Source organism: Scardinius erythrophthalmus (genome assembly GCF_964197995.2).
Source record: "Scardinius erythrophthalmus genome assembly, chromosome: 14".
NCBI classification, from domain to species: domain Eukaryota; kingdom Metazoa; phylum Chordata; class Actinopteri; order Cypriniformes; family Leuciscidae; genus Scardinius; species Scardinius erythrophthalmus.
Genome location: NC_138234.1, coordinates 7275080 through 7289767, shown reverse-complemented (window position 1 = coordinate 7289767; position 14688 = coordinate 7275080).

Genomic DNA, 14688 nt, shown 5'->3' with positions numbered 1-14688 from the left:
TTAAAATGAAACTAAAATGCTCATGGCTGCACGGGCATTCATAATGGTGCGCGTCCACGGCGAGGAACGAGCAGAACAGAGTGAACGTTTTTCAGTTAATTCCTACTTCCATAGGAATTCATTTGAAACGCTCGCTCAACCAATATAAATGTCAGTGCGGACGAACATATTTTACTTTCGTTTTTAAGTTAGCGATTAAAAAGCCCCCAGCGGTGTCACACGTCAGTTAACCGGTGGTAAAATATTCTCACCGTCACATACCTAGTATATTTTTATATAGATATAATAGGCCTACCTGATTTTGAACACAAGAGGGCAGTATAGCACTATGTTTGACTTTATTTATGTATTGTTTAGACTAAACAACCATTCTGGCAGTTTTTAAACTTAAAATTCATTCTTAAATTGAAAAAATAATAATAAAATGTTTAGTTGTGATGTTTGTATACTTTTATATAGAAATAAATGGTATATAATTACATTTTTAGAAAATTTGAGGCTTTTAGTTTTTCCTTTTTGGACATTACTTTAAGAGTCTCAAAAGCATAAAAAAAGAATATTAAAGTTTGATGCGTTGCCACGGCAACAGTATCTAAGATATCAAAAATGCTTTCACAGGTTTACATCTGCCGTGTGTCTACATTGTACACATAAAGTTTGAAGCAAATCTGGTAAAAATAAGACAGTGATTTCAAAGCATTTTAATAGTGATGTACTTCCTGCTGCCTGTTGGTGGCGCTATAACTTTGACTCACAATAGTCACATCTGTGCGATCGGCCTCTTACAACGAACACACTGCTGAAGTTTCATCAAGATCAGTTAATGTATGCAGAAGTTATAACACACTTCCTGTTTCATTTTTTCGCCATAAATTCGTTTCCTCGCCACGGCCAAACCGTTCAAGATATCAAAAATCCGTCCGCAATTTAGCATCCTCAATGTCTTGACTTCATGCACACCGAGTTTGGAGGCGAATCGATGAATTCCCTAGGAGGAGTACATTAAATTCCACAGCATGCGTTTCCAAACAACCCTAAATAGCCGACTTCCTGTTGGGCTGGCGTAAAACTTAGAGCACGAAAGTTGTTCGGCCCGATGAGATCTATATGTGTACCGAGTTTCATATTATTACATGCAAGCGTGTCTGATTTATGGACAAGTGTTCGGATCCCGTTCCAGGGGGCGCTGTCGAGCCCCCCTGCCACGCCCGGGTACCAGCTTCAGTCCGGCCCTGATGGCCGCGGGTTTTGACCTGTGTGCAAAATTTCAAGAGTTTTCGAGCATGTTAAGGGCCCCAAAAGTGGCCGAAAGGTTGACAAAATAATAATAATAAATATAGCTGCGAGCAGCGATTACGGGCCCAAGCCGGTGGCACCGCAACCCCGGTGCCTTTAGTTACCTAAAGGCACCGGGGTGGCGGTACCGCCGGCTTTGGCCCTCCATCGCTGCTCGCAGCTATATTTATATATATATATATCGTCGCTGTCGGGCGGAAACCTCGTATGTCCAAATTTGGTCAATTTCATATTTTTTCACAAATCGATGCTATTGGTCAGTCCCCACGTGATTCTGTTATTTTTACAAATTTTTAACCAATCTAAAGTGTTGAAAATAGCTTGAGAGCAAATCTCGTAACACCATTGGACACTTCCAACTGTCTGATAATCCTCGTAACTCCACCTCTTCTTCACTCCGCGGCGGGATCTCACGCGGCATAATCCGGCATTTTGTCTCCTCAGGATTGAACGTCGCAACGATAAGAAATCCTCGTCGAGCAACACGTAAAGCAAGCCTTAACTCTGATTTTATCTGTGTTAAACTATGATATCAGTTATTGATGTATTTTAAATGTCTACGTATTATAGGCTTATTATTACTAGGCTTATTATACGTGTGCATTGTTTTAAAATGTACTTGAATTGAAATAAATGTTTTGGATACCAGCATTAAATTATTGTTTTTATTATTATTTTACTGACTCGAAGTTGGCACTGTGCATGTAAAATACCCCAAGTAAGTTAGCAGGTTTTATTTATGGGAGAAAAAGGGTCTGTCTAACGTTACTGGCCCCAGTAAGCTATCATTGCATAACTCTGTCTGTTTTTTTAGACAATAACGAGTGAAAATAGTTAGGTTAGATACATTTGAGTAGGCTTGTTTTGTTAAAAATCGATTGCTGTAATGCTTTGGTGCAGAAGGAAGCCTGTGAGCCACGGTAAGTTTGCATGCAGATTAGGCAAATTTCCGCCTATTAGACAGCCTATTTACCTCATCGTTTTTTGTTCTGCTTCACGTATAGCTCTTAAACCTTTAAAATAGAGTTTAGGAAGATGTATGTAACCACAGTCGTTAGCTTTGGTAACTATTGAAGCCTTTTCTCTTGTCAAGAGGCTCAACGCGACCGCCGACTTTTTGCGTGCAGATTCATTTCCGCCTATTTTAGACAGCCTATATCTTGGTATTGCGCACTCATATCTCTTAAACGTTTGAAATAGAGTTCAGGAAGATGTATGTAACCACAATCATTAGATTTGAATAGCTCTTAAAGCCTTATCTCTTGTCAAAAGGCTCATCGTAACTGCAGACTTTGATGAACACTGCTGGCAGCAGCAACGTCTGTGTCCGTACAGTTCTAATCAATGACAGCGTAACCTCGTATCTCCCTGCTCCCAAGTCACAAAGCTCGTATCTCCGATTAAACATGATTTTGGGGAAATATTGTTTTAATGTTGGTATACAACAGTATATGATAGCAATATAAGTTATAATACCAACTTTAACGATACAATGTTTAATAATTAAAAAAAAATGCAGTTTTTTTAATTTCCTGAAAAATAATGGTTTTGGAGATACGAGGATTCCGCCCGACAGCGACGATATATATATATATATATATATATATATATATATATATATATATATATATATATATATATATATATATATATATATATATATATATATATATATATACATACATACATACACACACATAGCCTACATATATATGTATATATATATATATATATATATATATTATTGTTCAAAAGTTTGGGGTCAGTAAGATTTTTAATGTTTTTAGGAGAAGTCTCTTCTGCTCACCAAGGCTGCATTTATTGATTAAAAATACAAACAAAAACAGTAATATTGTGAAATATTATTCCAATTTAAAACAGCTGTTTTCAATTTTTAAATATTTTACATAGCAATTCATTTCTGTGATCAAAGTTGAGTTTTCAGCATCATTACTCCAGTCTTCAGTGTCACATGATCCTTCAGAAATCATACTAATATGATGATTGATGCTCAATAAATATTCATTATTATTTTCAATGTTGAAAACAGTTGTGTACAGATTTTTTTTTTTTCAAAATGCTTTGATGAATGTAAAGTTCAAAAGAACAGCATATATTTCAAATATATATATTTTTAACATTATAAATGTCTTTACTGTAACTGTTGATCAGTTTAACTCATCCTTCATAAATAAAAGTACTGATTTATTTTATTTATTTCCCCAAAAAATAATATTTTAATTATTACTAACCCAAAACTTTTGAGCGGTAGTGTTTAACGTTACAAAAGCTTTAGATTTCAGATAAATGCTGTTCTTTTGAACTTTCTATTCATCAAAGACTGTACACAACTGTTTTCGACATTTAAAATAATAATGAATGTTTCTTGAGCATCAATCATCATATAAGAATAATTTCTGAAGGATCATGTGACAGTGACGACTGGAGTAATGATGCTGAAAACTCAGCTTTGATCACAGGAATAAATAACAGTTTAAAATATATTAAAATAGAAAGCAGCTGTTTTAAATTGGAATAATATTTTACAATATTACTGTTTTTGTTTGTATTTTTAATCAAATAAATGCAGCCTTGGTGAGCAGAAGAAACTTCTCTGTTATGTGCGCGCCACAGACTGCACGCACGTCCGCTTAGAGTTCCGCCTTTTGCCTTCCGTCAATATTAAGTTATTAGAAAAATATTTTTTTAGAGAATCGATTTTTTTACATTTGTGAATCGATTCAGAATCGTCCACGTCCGCATCGCGATGCATCTAAAAATAATTTTTTTCTCCCACCCCTAGATTTCATACAACAGGTTAATAAACAGTTACAATTAAGTCACTTACATTTTAGATGCAATGTTGACTGTTTTTGTTCTGTTTCAGCAGTGAAAATAGTTAAACAAAGATCACGGCAGAACCATCACGCATCACGTGTTTTCTCATAACTGAACGATTCAGCATTTTTAACGAATCGGTTGACTCAAAGATTGAATGATCAATCCATAAACATCTGTCTTAATCATGATCGACTCATTCGAACAAATCGTTTGAACGAATGAATCAATGACTCGCTTATTAAGATGGATGCCTGGCGACACCTAATGGCGGTTTAGTGTTGTTTAAAAGCATCATTCTTTCCCACATGTGTGTGATTTGTGTGTGCAACATTATCATTATTTTTCTTACACTATTATATTAGCGATTTAAAAGCACCCACTCGTGTCACACGTCGATTAACCGGTGGGAAAATATCCTCAGACACATACCTAATACATGTATATTTAAATACAATATTGGCCTACCTGGTAAAAAGTTTTATATACTATTTTGATGTCCTTTTGGACACAAGAGGGCAGTATAGCCCTATGTTTGCTTTTTTGTTGAACCAAATAGCACTAAATAGCCTGTTTTAACTTTTTCATTCTTCTTGAATTGCAAAAACAGAATAAAATGGGTTTAGTTGTGATATTTGTATACTTTTATATAGAAATAAATGGTATATAATTACATTTTTAGAAGATTTTTAGTGTTTCCTTTTTGGACATTATTTAATCCCTCGCCATAGCAAAACCGTTTGAGATATTTATTATCCATTCACAATTTAGCATATTTAATGTAGTTTCATCATGTTGAAAAAGTTTGGTACGAATAAAATAAATAGTTTAAGAGGAGTGGCTAAAAATTCAGAGGCTGATTTTGCAAAAAAATCCACATTCAGACCAAAATATCTGACTTCCTGATGGCCAGAGCTATTGAATGTAAATTAGAAAGTTGTCCGGCTTGATGAGAACAATATACAAACAATTTTTTCTTTACTGTAGTTAAAACTAACCCCCCCACTTTTGTCAAAAGCATGTTGAAAGTGACACACTTCCTGCTGCCAGTTGGTGGCGCTATAACTTTGACTCACAATAGCTACATCCATCTGATCGGCCTCTTACCACGAACACACTGCTGAAGTTTCATCAAGATCAGTTAATGTATGCAGAAGTTATTCCACTTCCGTGTTTCTCTTTTCTCGCCATAAATTCGATTCCTCGCCACAGCCAAACCGTTCGAGATATCAAAAATCCGTCCGCAATTTAGCATCCTCAATGTCTTGACTACATGCACACCGAGTTTGAAGGGGACACGGTGAATTTTCTAGGAGGAGTATTTCACATTCCACAGCAAGCGTTTTCCAAACAACCCATAATAGCCGACTTCCTGTTGGGCTGGCGTAAAACTTGACCGGGGTAAAGTTGTTCGGCCCGATGAGATCTATATGTGTACCGAGTTTCATATTAATTCATGCGAGCGTGTTTGATATATGGATCAAGTTTTAGAACCCCGTTCAAGGGGGCGCTGTTGAGCCCCCCAGCCACGCCCGGGTACCAGCTTCAGCCCGGCCCTGATGGCCGTGGGTTCTGACCTGTGTGCAAAGTTTCAAGAGTTTTTGAGCACGTTAAGGACCCCAAAAGCCCCTGAAACCTTGATTAACAATATAAAAGCAATAGTCAAATCCCCCCCTCCCCTCACACACACACAGACACAGAGAGAGGGAGAGAAAATTCTTCAGAAAATCCACATTCAAACCAAAATATCTCTCTTCCTGTTGGTCAGAGATGGTTCATGTAAATTAGAAAGTTGTCCGTCTTGATGAGAACAATACACATACCAAGTTTTGTTGCTGTTGATAAAACTAACCCCCCCACTTATGACTAAAGGTGGCGCTACTGAGCCCCTCACCACGCCCGTTTCTGAAACTTTGCACATGTCTACTGGATAATAAATGTGATGTGTCTGTCGAGTTTCATGCAATTTCAAGTATGTTAAGAGTCTCAAAAGCATAAAAAAAGAATATTAAAGTTTGATGCGTTGCCACGGCAACAGTATCTAAGATATCAATAATCCTTTCACAGGTTTACATCTGGCGTGTGTCTACATTGTACACATAAAGTTTGAAGCAAATCTGGTAAAAATAAGACAGTGATTTCAAAGCATTTTAATAGTGATGTACTTCCTGCTGCCTGTTGGTGGCGCTATAACTTTGACTCACAATAGTCACATCTGTGCGATCGGCCTCTTACAACGAACACACTGCTGAAGTTTCATCAAGATCAGTTAATGTATGCAGAAGTTATAACACACTTCCTGTTTCATTTTTTCGCCATAAATTCGTTTCCTCGCCACGGCCAAACCGTTCGAGATATCAAAAATCCGTCCGCAATTTAGCATCCTCAATGTCTTGACTTCATGCACACCGAGTTTGGAGGCGAATCGATGAATTCCCTAGGAGGAGTACATTAAATTCCACAGCATGCGTTTCCAAACAACCCTAAATAGCCGACTTCCTGTTGGGCTGGCGTAAAACTTAGAGCACGAAAGTTGTTCGGCCCGATGAGATCTATATGTGTATTGAGTTTCATATTATTACATGCAAGCGTGTCTGATTTATGGACAAGTGTTCGGATCCCGTTCCAGGGGGCGCTGTCGAGCCCCCCTGCCACGCCCGGGTACCAGCTTCAGTCCGGCCCTGATGGCCGCGGGTTCTGACCTGTGTGCAAAATTTCAAGAGTTTTCGAGCATGTTAAGGGCCCCAAAAGTGTCCGAAAGGTTGACAAAATAATAATAATAATAATAAATATAGCTGCGAGCAGCGATTACGGGCCCAAGCCGGTGGCACCGCAACCCCGGTGCCTTTAGTTACCTAAAGGCACCGGGGTGGCGGTACCGCCGGCTTTGGCCCTCCATCGCTGCTCACAGCTATATTTATATATATATATATACCGTTCAAAAGTTTGGGGTCAGGAAGATTTTTAATGTTTTTAGGAGAAGTCTCTTCTGCTCACCAAGGCTGCATTTATTTGATTAAAAATACAAACAAAAACAGTAATATTGTGAAATATTATTCCAATTTAAAACAGCTGTTTTCTATTTTAAAATATTTTACACTGTAATTAATTTATGTGATCAAAGCTGAGTTTTCAGCATCATTACTCCCATCTTCAGTGTCACATGATCCTTCAGAAATCATTCTAATATGATGATTGATGGTCAATAAATATTAATTATTATTTTCAATGTTGAAAACAGTTGTGTACAGATTTTTTTTCAAAATGCGTTGATGAATGTAAAGTTCAAAAGAACAGCATTTATTTCAAATATAATTTTTTTAACATTTTAAATGTCTGTACTGTAACTTTTGATCAGTTTAACTCATTCTCGATTAATAAAAGTATTGATTTATTTTATTTCTTTCCCCCAAAAATAAAATTAAAATTATTACTGACCCCAAACTTCTGAACGGTAGTGTTTAATGTTACAAAAGCTTTAGATTTCAGATAAATGCTGTTCTTTTGAACTTTCTATTCATCAATGACTGTACACAACTGTTTTCGACATTTAAAATAATAATGAATGTTTCTTGAGCATCAATCATCATATTAGAATAATTTCTGAAGGATCATGTGACAGTGACGACTGGAGTAATGATGCTGAAAACTCAGCTTTGATCACAGGAATAAATAACAGTTTAAAATATATTAAAATAGAAAGCAGCTGTTTTAAATTGGAATACTATTTTACAATATTAATGTTTTTGTTTGTATTTTTAACCAAATAAATGCAGCCTTGGTGAGCAGAAGAAACCTTGCTTAAAAATCTTACTGACCCCAAATTTTTGAACAGTAGTGTATATAAGTGTTAACTTATATTTTGTACAGTAGCAATAAAACACAACATTGTGCTTTTTTTAAAATACATTCAAGCAATCCTCCCCGAAAATGAAACTAAAATGCTCACGGCTGCACAGGCATTCATAATGGTGCGCATCCTCAGCGAGGAACGAGCAGAACAGAGTCAACGTTTTTTAGGTCATTCCTCCTTCCATAGGAATTTATTGAAAACGCTCGCTCTGCTCCGCACCATTATCAATGTCCGTGCGGACGAACATATTTTACTTTCGTTTTTAAGTTAGCGATTAAAAAGCCCCCAGCGGTGTCACACGTCAGTTAACCGGTGGTAAAATATTCTTACTGTCACATACCTAGTATATTTTTATATAGATATAATAGGCCTACCTGATTTTGAACACAAGAGGACAGTATAGCACTATGTTTGACTTTATTTATTTATTGTTTAGACTAAACAACCATTCTGGCAGTTTTTAAACTTAAACTTCATTCTTAAATTGAAAAAAAAAGAATAAAATGAGTTAAGTTCTGATATTTGTATACATTTATATAGTAATAAATGGTGTATAATTAAATTTTTAGAATATATGAACCTTTTAGTGTTTCCTTTTTAGACAATACTTTAATCCCTCGCCATAGCAAAACCGTTCGAGATATTAATTATCCGTTCACAATTTAGCATCATTAATATATTTTTATCATGTTGAAAAAGTTTGGTGGGAATAAAATAAACCACTTAGATAAAGGTGGCTAAAAATTCAGAGGCTGATTTAGCAAAAAAATCCACATTCAGACCAAAATATCTGACTTCCTGATGGTCAGAGCTAATGACTTTAAATTAGAAAGTTGTCCGGGTCGATGAGATCAATATATGAACTGAGTTTTTTTTTACTGTAGTTAAAACTAACCCCCCCACTTTTGTCAAAAGCATGTTGAAAGTGACACACTTCCTGCTGCCAGTTAGTGGCGCTATAACTTTGAATCACAATAGCTACATACATCTGATCGGCCTCTTACCACAAACACACTGCTGAAGTTTCATCAAGATCAGTTAATGTATGCAGAAGTTATTCCACTTCGTGTTTCTCTTTTCTCGCCATAAATTCGATTCCTCGCCACGGCCAAACCGTTCGAGATATCAAAAATCCGTCCGCAATTTAGCATCCTCAAAGTCTTGACTACATGCACACCGAGTTTGGAGGGGACACGGTGAATTTTCTAGGAGGAGTATTTCACATTCCACAGCAAGTGTTTTCCAAACAACCCATAATAGCCGACTTCCTGTTGGGCTGGCGTAAAACTTGACCGGGGGAAAGTTGTTCGGCACGATGAGATCTATATGTGTACCGAGTTTCATATTAATTCATGCAAGCGTGTTTGATATATGGACCAAGTTTTAGAACCCCGTTCAAGGGGGCGCTGTTGAGCCCCCCAGCCACGCCCGGGTACCAGCTTCAGCCCGGCCCTGATGGCCGTGAGTTCTGACCTGTGTGCAAAGTTTCAAGAGTTTTTGAGCACGTTAAGGACCCCAAAAGCCCCTGAAACCTTGATTAACAATATAAAAGCAATAGTCAAATCCCCCCCCCCTCCCCTCACACACACATAGACACAGACAGAGGGAGAGAAAATTCTTCAGAAAATCCACATTCAAACCAAAATATCTCTCTTCCTGTTGGTCGGAGATGGTTAATGTAAATTAGAAAGTTGTCCGTCTTGATGAGAACAATACACATACCAAGTTTTGTTGCTGTTGATAAAACTAACCCCCCCACTTATGACTAAAGGTGGCGCTACTGAGCCCCTCACCACGTCCGTTTCTGAAACTTTGCACATGTCTACGGGCTTATAAATGTGATGTGTCTGTCGAGTTTCATGCAATTTCAAGTATGTTAAGAGTCTCAAAAGCATAAAAAAAAAATATAAAGTTTGAAGTGTTGCCATGGCAACATTATTAAAGATATCAAAAATCCTTTCACAGGTCTACATCTGCCTTGTGTTTACATTATACACAAAAAGTTTGAAGCAAATTGGGTAAAAATAAGAGGGTGATTTTAAAGCATTTTGAAAGGGACACACTTCCTGCTGCCAGTTGATGGCGCTATAACTTTGACTCACAATAGTCACATCCATGTGATCGGCCTCTTACAACGAACACACTGCTGAAGTTGAATCAAGATCAGTTAATGTATGCAGAAGTTATAACACACTTCCTGTTTCCATTATTCGCCATAAATTCGTTTCCTCGCCACGGCCAAACCATTCGAGATATTAAAAATCCGTCCGCAATTTAGCATCCTCAATGCCTTGACTTCACGCTGACCGAGTTTGGAGGCGAATGGATGAATTCTCTAGGAGGAGTACATTAAATTCCACAGCATGCGTTTCCAAAAAACCCTAAATAGCCGACTTCCTGTTTGGCTGGCGTAAAACTTAGAGCACGAAAGTTGTTCGGCCCGATGAGATCTATACGTGTACCGAGTTTCATTTTATTACATGCAAGCGTGTTTGATTTATGGACACGTGTTCGGATCTCGTTCCAGGGGGCGCTGTCGAGCCCCCCTGCCACGCCCGGGTACCAGCTTCAGCCCGGCCCTGATGGCCGCGGGTTCTGACCCGTGTGCAAAGTTTCAAGAGTTTTCGAGCACGTTAAGGGCCCCAAAAGTGCCCGAAAGGTTGACAAAATAATAATAATAATAATTATAAAATATAGCTGTGAGCAGCGATTACGGGCCCAAGCCGGTGGTACCGCCACCCCGGTGCCTTTAGTTACCTAAAGGCACCGGGGTGGCGGTACCGCCGGCTTGGGCCCGTAATCGCTGCTCGCAGCTATATTTATATATATATATATATATATATATATATATATATATATATATATATATATATATATACATACACACACATACATATATATGTGTATATATATATATATATATATATATATTATTGTTCAAAAGTTTGGGGTCAGTAAGATTTTTAATGTTTTTAGGAGAAGTCTCTTCTGCTCACCAAGGCTGCATTTATTGATTAAAAATACAAACAAAAACAGTAATATTGTGAAATATTATTCCAATTTAAAACAGCTGTTTTCAATTTTTTAATACATTTCTGTGATCAAAGTTGAGTTTTCAGCATCCTTACTCCAGTCTTCAGGGTCACATGATCCTTCAGAAATCATACTAATATGATGATTGATGCTCAATAAATATTCATTATTATTTTCAATGTTGAAAACAGTTGTGTACAGATTTTTTTTTTCAAAATGCTTTGATGAATGTAAAGTTCAAAAGAACAGCATATATTTCAAATATATATATTTTTAACATTATAAATGTCTTTACTGTAACTGTTGATCAGTTTAACTCATCCTTCATAAATAAAAGTACTGATTTATTTTATTTATTTCCCCCAAAAAATAAATTTTAATTATTACTAACCCAAAACTTTTGAGCGGTAGTGTTTAACGTTACAAAAGCTTTAGATTTCAGATAAATGCTGTTCTTTTGAACTTTCTATTCATCAAAGACTGTACACAACTGTATTCGACATTTAAAATAATAATGAATGTTTCTTGAGTATCAATCATCATATTAGAATAATTTCTGAAGGATCATGTGACAGTGACGACTGGAGTAATGATGCTGAAAACTCAGCTTTGATCACAGGAATAAATAACAGCTGCTTTCTATTTTAATATATTTTAAACTGTTTTAAATTGGAATAATATTTTACAATATTACTGTTTTTGTTTGTATTTTTAATCAAATAAATGCAGCCTTGGTGAGCAGAAGAAACTTCTCTGTTATGTGCGCGCCACAGACTGCACGCACGTCCGCTTAGAGTTCCGCCTTTTGCCTTCCGTCAATATTACGTTATCAGAAAAATATTTTTTTAGAGAATCGATTTTTTGACATTTGTGAATCGATTCAGAATCGTCCACGTCCGCATCGCGATGCATCTAAGAATAAATTTTTTCTCCCACCCCTAGATTTCATACAACAGGTTAATAAACAGTTACAATTAAGTCACTTACATTTTAGATGCAATGTTGACTGTTTTTGTTCTGTTTCAGCAGCGAAAATAGTTAAACAAAGATCACGGCAGAACCATCACGCATCACGTGTTTTCTCATAACTGAACGATTCAGCATTTTTAACGAATCGGTTGACTCAAAGATTGAATGATCAATCCATAAACATCTGTCTTAATCATGATCGACTCATTCGAACAAATCGTTTGAACGAATGAATCAATGACTCGCTTATTAAGATGGATGCCTGGCGACACCTAATGGCGGTTTAGTGTTGTTTAAAAGCATCATTCTTTCCCACATGTGTGTGATTTGTGTGTGCAACATTATCATTATTTTTCTTACACTATTATATTAGCGATTTAAAAGCACCCACTCGTGTCACACGTCGATTAACCGGTGGGAAAATATCCTCAGACACATACCTAATACATGTATATTTAAATACAATATTGGCCTACCTGGTAAAAAGTTTTATATACTATTTTGATGTCCTTTTGGACACAAGAGGGCAGTATAGCCCTATGTTTGCTTTTTTGTTGAACCAAATAGCACTAAATAGCCTGTTTTAACTTTTTCATTCTTCTTGAATTGCAAAAACAGAATAAAATGGGTTTAATTGTGATATTTGTATACTTTTATATAGAAATAAATGGTATATAATTACATTTTTAGAAGATTTTTAGTGTTTCCTTTTTGGACATTATTTAATCCCTCGCCATAGCAAAACCGTTTGAGATATTTATTATCCATTCACAATTTAGCATATTTAATGTAGTTTCATCATGTTGAAAAAGTTTGGTACGAATAAAATAAATAGTTTAAGAGGAGTGGCTAAAAATTCAGAGGCTGATTTTGCAAAAAAATCCACATTCAGACCAAAATATCTGACTTCCTGATGGCCAGAGCTATTGAATGTAAATTAGAAAGTTGTCCGGCTTGATGAGAACAATATACAAACAATTTTTTCTTTACTGTAGTTAAAACTAACCCCCCCACTTTTGTCAAAAGCATGTTGAAAGTGACACACTTCCTGCTGCCAGTTGGTGGCGCTATAACTTTGACTCACAATAGCTACATCCATCTGATCGGCCTCTTACCACGAACACACTGCTGAAGTTTCATCAAGATCAGTTAATGTATGCAGAAGTTATTCCACTTCCGTGTTTCTCTTTTCTCGCCATAAATTCGATTCCTCGCCACAGCCAAACCGTTCGAGATATCAAAAATCCGTCCGCAATTTAGCATCCTCAATGTCTTGACTACATGCACACCGAGTTTGAAGGGGACACGGTGAATTTTCTAGGAGGAGTATTTCACATTCCACAGCAAGCGTTTTCCAAACAACCCATAATAGCCGACTTCCTGTTGGGCTGGCGTAAAACTTGACCGGGGTAAAGTTGTTCGGCCCGATGAGATCTATATGTGTACCGAGTTTCATATTAATTCATGCGAGCGTGTTTGATATATGGATCAAGTTTTAGAACCCCGTTCAAGGGGGCGCTGTTGAGCCCCCCAGCCACGCCCGGGTACCAGCTTCAGCCCGGCCCTGATGGCCGTGGGTTCTGACCTGTGTGCAAAGTTTCAAGAGTTTTTGAGCACGTTAAGGACCCCAAAAGCCCCTGAAACCTTGATTAACAATATAAAAGCAATAGTCAAATCCCCCCCTCCCCTCACACACACACAGACACAGAGAGAGGGAGAGAAAATTCTTCAGAAAATCCACATTCAAACCAAAATATCTCTCTTCCTGTTGGTCAGAGATGGTTCATGTAAATTAGAAAGTTGTCCGTCTTGATGAGAACAATACACATACCAAGTTTTGTTGCTGTTGATAAAACTAACCCCCCCACTTATGACTAAAGGTGGCGCTACTGAGCCCCTCACCACGCCCGTTTCTGAAACTTTGCACATGTCTACTGGATAATAAATGTGATGTGTCTGTCGAGTTTCATGCAATTTCAAGTATGTTAAGAGTCTCAAAAGCATAAAAAAAAATATTAAAGTTTGATGCGTTGCCACGGCAACAGTATCTAAGATATCAATAATCCTTTCACAGGTTTACATCTGCCGTGTGTCTACATTGTACACATAAAGTTTGAAGCAAATCTGGTAAAAATAAGACAGTGATTTCAAAGCATTTTAATAGTGATGTACTTCCTGCTGCCTGTTGGTGGCGCTATAACTTTGACTCACAATAGTCACATCTGTGCGATCGGCCTCTTACAACGAACACACTGCTGAAGTTTCATCAAGATCAGTTAATGTATGCAGAAGTTATAACACACTTCCTGTTTCATTTTTTCGCCATAAATTCGTTTCCTCGCCACGGCCAAACCATTCGAGATATCAAAAATCCGTCCGCAATTTAGCATCCTCAATGTCTTGACTTCATGCACACCGAGTTTGGAGGCGAATCGATGAATTCCCTAGGAGGAGTACACAAAATTCCACAGCATGCGTTTCCAAACAACCCTAAATAGCCGACTTCCTGTTGGGCTGGCGTAAAACTTAGAGCACGAAAGTTGTTCGGCCCGATGAGTTCTATATGTGTACCAAGTTTCATATTATTACATGCAAGCGTGTCTGATTTATGGACAAGTGTTCGGATCCCGTTCCAGGGGGCGCTGTCGAGCCCCCCTGCCACGCCCGGGTACCAGCTTCAGTCCGGCCCTGATGGCCGC